Raw genomic sequence first — 6,824 nt, 5'->3', positions numbered from 1 at the left:
ACTGGAAAAGAGGTGACAGCTGTCTATATGCACATACTGTTTACTTGCACCGAGTCATTGTTGTGTATTTTTGTATCCAGTTTTTATTGTTCAGTGTTTATTGTTCAACTGCCCTTTATTCTAGCTGCCCGATGATCCACAGAAAGCCGACTTGTTTGTGCAGAAAGCTCACCGTTGTTAGTGCTGTGGGTGGGATTTGGGAGAGGGCTGGTGAAGTAGCCAGAGAACAGATGCATGCACTGGCAATAGGCGATACCATGGCACTCTGTACAGTAGCAGCAGTAGCTCTAATTAGGGTAGATTAGACTAAAATAATAGGTCTTCAGTGTTGATTTTAAAAGAGTACGTTCCGGCTCGCGCATGCAAATGAGTTTAGTCAGATAAGTGGGCGCCAAGCTGTTCGGTGCACTGTGATTTACAGGGAGAGTCACGAGCCAGGGAAGAGGCCCGCGAGCGCCCGTGCTGCTTCTGAATTGTATTATTTCATGCTGTAGCCCATTTGAATCTACTGCGGAGTGCAGGGGGTGTGATTTTCCCCCTTTGAAAGGTGGTATTGAACTACACCACTCTACTATACATGAGCACTTGTATTCATTTTCTGGGGGCTTCTAAGCAACAGCAAACACATCTTGTAAACATCGAGGATACCTAAAGTGAGCTGTCTTTAGTTTAAAGGCTACAGTCATAAGATCATCATATCTTGCAGATAAATGGACGTGTATAATATTTCTATAAATAATATACTTTTTTCAAAGAATTACATATGGACACATACTGTAGGAAGATATTGGTCCGAGTACTAAGGCATGTGGAACCCCTATTTAACTCACAGATGACGCAGTAGAATGAGCAGATTTCTGTAATTATCAGTCTCTTTATTTTGTATTTATTAGCAATTACTGGTATTGTGATGCGGCTGAAATTAATTCACCAAGTCAGACTTCTAAATTAAGGTAAATAACTGCCTGCAAGTACAAAAACGTACATTTCAACCTTCTTTTTTACGTATGGTTGGACAGAGATATGTGACTATATTATTTTTACCCTGTCCTGCTATAGTCACCTACATAAACTTATAGTCATGAAAAGTGTACGGCTCTGTGGTTTGGGATGCTGTGCCCATAACTGGAAGGTTGTTGGTTCCAGTCCCCTGGTCAGCAGAGTGATTTCACCACTGAGCGCTTAAGCAAGGCCTTTAACCCCATTTGCTACAGTTACCCTGTTCTTACATCCCCTATTGTACATTTCTTTGGACAAAACTGCTAAATAAACGCACTTAAATGTCTGAATTTGGGGTTGGATTCAAGCCCAACTCCTTATTCCTTAAGAAAATGAATCTTGCTTCACCTCCCAACACCACCAGTAACCAAAAAGTTTTGCCCATTTTAAGCATTTTCCACCATATACGGTCAGTTCTATTAGGAAGGAGAAATGTCACATGAAAACTCAAAGGAACTGTATTTGATGACAAAATTTAAATCCTATCTCACATCAGATCAGGCCACAGTAGTAATACTGTATTTTATTCAAATTAAAGAGAATAAAAAGCTGTGACTGGACATAAAGGCAGGCTTTGTTTACTGACCTTACCAGCCAAAATCCTCTCCACTTCTCCATTTGGACAACTCATCCGTTATTTTGGCTGGGGGCAGGCTGGAGATTACGACGGTGACGATGGGCGTGGCGGAACCACGCTGGTGACAATGGGCAAGCCCTTTGATAATGACTTTATATTTATATTTGATAATGGTTATTTTTGGAGACAGGTATGACTTTTCCATTCATTTCCTTTGCATCTCAACCACAAGGAAATCTGTTCACAATGAATTCCAAGACAGATTGTACACTTTTTCTGACCTTGTTTTATTTAATCTGAGCACTACCACATCAGTTAATAAGTTCTTAATATGCAGAATGAAGAATAGACATGAAGGAATATTCAGGTGGTTGATTAAGTTTTACTCTATACCAGCTGCGTAAGGACAGACAGCTGTCCTGTCATTAAGAGCTTCACAACCATTGTGTACCACATTATTCCTTTGTGTGCAGGGCTAGGTTCAGATTGTAAATATGTTTCACATCATTCTGCATGACGGGAAACAGAAGCACATAGAGGTTTATGAGATTCTCTAAGAGTAGCTTTAACTTTACAGAAAAAAGGATATATCCCATAAAAATGTTAATGCCCTTCAGTTAACTGTCAAGTTAAATTGCTGCATAGACTATAACTCTGAAAGTGCTTTTTGGTGTAGTCTATGTCTCAGGTTGCGGGATGGTTTTTATAGTGGCATTACACATTACATTACAGAGGAAAAACAGTCACTGTTTACGGCGTGTGGGATAGAGCTGGCTGTCAGTCAGCCCTAGAACCTTTTTGCTTTTACAAAGACAAGGCACTTCTGGGGTCATTCTAGTCACTCGATCGTCACGGTGACTTTCTTACTGTAATGCAGCGTTTCCCAATCCAGTCCTCGGGGACCCACAGCCGATTCATGTTTTTGCTCCCTCCCTGCTCCCTGCCAGACAGTCCACATTTTTGCTCCCTAGCTGGGCTGGGAAACACTGCTGTAGAGTGTCCTTGGCGAAAAAGGTACTGGAGTGAAGATCCCAGTAATACACTTGTCAGGCTCAATAACATCTGTGGCGAGGAAGGTCAGGCAGTCGCCTTACATCATGTGAGCTGAATGTCACTGCATCCCGTCACTGTCCAATGACCTCTGCCGACACCTGCAGGACGGTGTCATGTCACATGAAGAAGCATCGCAGCACGCAGCTCAAGCTGTTCCCCACTGTGTAATGCCAATGACATCATGGGACCACGGGTATAAGGGAACAGGTGTGTCACACATAGACACTCAGTGACTCTTTCCTGCCTTAACATGTGCACTGCGTGTAAGTTTCAAATTATATTTAATACCTATACAATATTCATTACCATACTTACATTACAAAACATGCATCACCTAATTCACAAAATGTACCCTCCTATACTGATATAATTTTTATAGGTACGTTGTATATATAATCTATTTATAATCACGTCATACTTATTTTCCAAAATATAATACGTACTCCAATAATCCATTCACCTACCTTGTGACTGATTATCCTGGTCAGGGGAGCACGGAGCTCAAGCCGTATTCTGATAATACTTCATTAAATTATGCAATACAATTGATCCATTGAGCATACAGCCGCGGACCTGAAATAACGTGAACGGTTTTAACAAAATGGATGACGTATAAAAGGACACGTGGGCGTCGCACGTATACACCGAATGTCTATCTCCAGCGCAACGTCGTACACCATTATATACGATGCCTAAAAATGACACTGCCACGCCGATATAAAATATAGGCATAAGCAAGCTAGAATTAGCATGCAAATACACATATGAGCACGAAGCTACTATATATACATCCCCTGTCCTACAATATACTAGCATATCGTGAAGGGCTGTCCTGGTCGGACACACTAACTTTCTAACCGATCGCATAAAACATTACAAACATTAAAACATCACATGCTTTGTAAAATCGTTAAAGATATACCACATTACATAATTAATTATTTTCCCCACAAAACTACGATTACAGTACAACGATTGAACAACGTAAGACAAAACCAGCCCACGTGCAGCCCAGGGGGTGCAACATGATTTGACGCCCCACCAACAACAAAAGGTGCAGCATTTCATGCACGCAGAACTTAATGTGTTTTTGGGGGCGCTCACATAAATAAAATAAAATAATAACACCAAGAAATACATTGAATAAGCATGCCCCAATATCCTTGGTTACAGCATGAAGAATGAGAAAAGATCGATAACACATCTGGAAAAGGGATTCCACTAGTGCGGCCAATTTACAGAAATACGTGTAAAGAAATTTAACCAAGTGCAAAAATACAAATAATATAGTCATACAAAACACAATAATTACATTCGTGATTCAGTGAAAGCGTATGGTGATATTGCACTTGGATTCAAGATATGGCAGAATTTCGTGGGGTTGCACTGAGCATGGCTAGTGAAATAATGCAACGTGAGCGAATAGTACTAGGTAACAAAGTACTGGACAAAGAAAGTACTTTTAACAGAGTACAGTTGAGAGCAGATACACGATCGCAACCGTAATTTGATGATAGGGCGCTCCGGAGTGCTGCCCTTAACGGGTGACTCGGAGCATAGATTACAGGTAGCCACAGTATGGTATACTAAGTGCGGGTGGAGCCAGTTTAGCTACAGCTATCGGGAATAAGCTGTTCCCGAGCTGGTTGAGTTGGGTTTGTGACGATGCTGAGGGCTCCCGATGTCTGGCAGATATGCCACCTGTTCGCTCTTTATCCCTCTTAAGTGTGTGTTGAGGGTGATGGATTGATAGGATTCGTGGTCTAATACAGTAGTTTTCAGCTGTCCAACTGTCGTGTCATAAAATTCGTAGTTTTCCGCCGTTGACTTTTGTAGCTCATTAATATTTAAATGCAAATGTAACCCAGGTAATTACTCTGATAATAGTTTTATCTAAAACATTTATTGTGCTTTGGGTTCATTGACAGTCCTAAGTTAATGAATAATTCATAGAAAATTGTATTGACATATTTGCTTTGATAAAAATCATCATCATCAAAAAGACAAAAAAAATGTTTTGTGTAACAGTGTCGACTAGGTAACTAAAAATATTTACTATGTATTATAAGCAGGAAGCTGCACGTCAGCGAAATGACCACTAGATGGTGCTAGTGTTATGGAATTTGAAAACTGATTTCAAGCCAGTTTCAGTCAGACCAATTTGTGTCCTGTAAAATTTTCCAATGGATAAAAAACACATAGGAATACAGGAAATACACTGAAAGCAATAGTTAAGCTGTTCTGGTTAACTATTGTGCTTTTGACCAAAGTGCATAAAGAAATTGCGTTATGAAATTCATAGTCTATCAATATTCCATAACTGCTTATTTATCACAGTGTCACACTGAGCTTGGATGTTTTCCCAAGAAGCAGAGGACTGTGGACAGGATGGGGGTCCATTAGAGGACATGCACAGTGTGTGATCACAATGTTACCTACAAAGGTATCACCCCTCCCTAGGTTTTAGTCTTTAGTAGCCCTTACCTTAATTCATCCATCCATCCATCCTCCACCTCTGCTCTGTGTATTGCGTTTCCATGGTCCCCCTGTGCTGCACAGGTTTTTTTCAGGTACTCCAGTTTCCCCCAAGAATGGACTCACTGACATCTCAAAACGGCCCCACGAAAGCGATTTTGTGTATGAGTATGTTTGTGTCCTGTGAGGAACAGACGTCCTTCCTGCTCCATTCACCTAGGGATGGACTCTGCCCCCCTCCCCCAGGTGAAAGATGGAATACAAGGTTTTAGTGAGACCACAGCTAAGAAACTCAGGACACTTTGTAAGGGACTCCCTGGATGGGATGCGGGTCCATTGGCAATTTATTTCAGCAAAGTATATATATGAATGAGGGGCACAATCTGAACATATGGATTTTCTGCACAAGTGTACAAAGTGTTCATGCGCTATTTGTAACGTTACCTGTTGAATGATTTTAACTATAGCAACTGTGGTATGTGACCCAAGAAAATTTCCTTCGGGACAATAAAAGATAATTCACAATACACAATTTTCTTGGACTGCCTATGTCTTTTTTCATAAGACCTTACGAGAAGGAGTCCCGTAAACCTGTCTGTAGTCATGTTGCGTATCTTTGTTCTATTTGCACCAAAGTCAATGACAGAGATCATTAGTGCAGGACAGTGGAGGAGAAACTCAATAAAATGTGCCAAAGATAAACTGACCCACCGGAGACCTTCTAATTTAATTGGTGTGTGAACAAGACAGAGCGATTTGCAAACTAAAGAACTAAATTCTGTTCAGCTCTCATCTCACCTAATGAAATGATACAGACGACCAACTAATGTAATATAAGCTTATTGTCTAAGCACGAGTGCCGGTTTCTAAAATCCATACAGCTCCGTCGCATCGCACGGAATCTACGTGAAACGTTTTGTTAAATTTTGCTTTAGTTTCTTAAACTAATATTAGCTCTCACGGACAAATTGTTTCTAACAAAGTGGCGATTATCATTTCCATTAAAAAATGTAAATACAAAAAGTAGAATTACGTGGAAATGGCATGCAGCTGTACCAGGGATCCAGATAAGGTCAAAGTTCTTAATCTCCCGTGGGATTTCTGTTAGCCCTGTCCAAGCATTAGACTCGAGCCATCTGTCCGTTCTGGCTGCATTTGCACCCGCATTTGCCATAGAGTGACACGGAGCCAAATCCACAACAGGATCAATTTAACGGACACTTGGGGTCTCAGTGATGCTGGGATTCCCCGTCTTAGGCGGGAGGAGCAAAGCGAATATCCCGGCGGGGAACCTCCCAAGGCGTTAGAGGGACACAGTGCAGCACACGGTGTTAAGATGGTCGTTCTGGAGAATCCTTGGGGAATGGGCCCCCGGCCATTTTTTCCCAGGGGGCCGAATTCCATCAGGGACACAAAAGCCAAGGTCCACCGCCCTTCAGAAAAATTGCCCTGACAATAAAAAAGCAGGAGCGTGGGTTGGTGATTTACCGTGTGGTCCGTATTAAATTGTATTTCAGTCGGAACGAACTTTCAGCAAAGTACAAATGGGGATGCCAGCCTTGCCTATGGTATATAAGTGTATATGGTTTTTGCTCCAGGTTGATTAATGCTGCCTGTTTGTTATGGGAATTACGGTAGGAAGGATACAGAACGGTGTGCTCCAATCATGTGTTTCTTCAGTTCCACTGGCAGTTTCTGTGGTATATATCTGACTAGGGGC

This window comes from Paramormyrops kingsleyae, chromosome 24, assembly GCF_048594095.1.
Source record: "Paramormyrops kingsleyae isolate MSU_618 chromosome 24, PKINGS_0.4, whole genome shotgun sequence".
Classification (NCBI taxonomy): domain Eukaryota; kingdom Metazoa; phylum Chordata; class Actinopteri; order Osteoglossiformes; family Mormyridae; genus Paramormyrops; species Paramormyrops kingsleyae.
Note: the sequence above shows the minus strand (reverse complement) of the source record.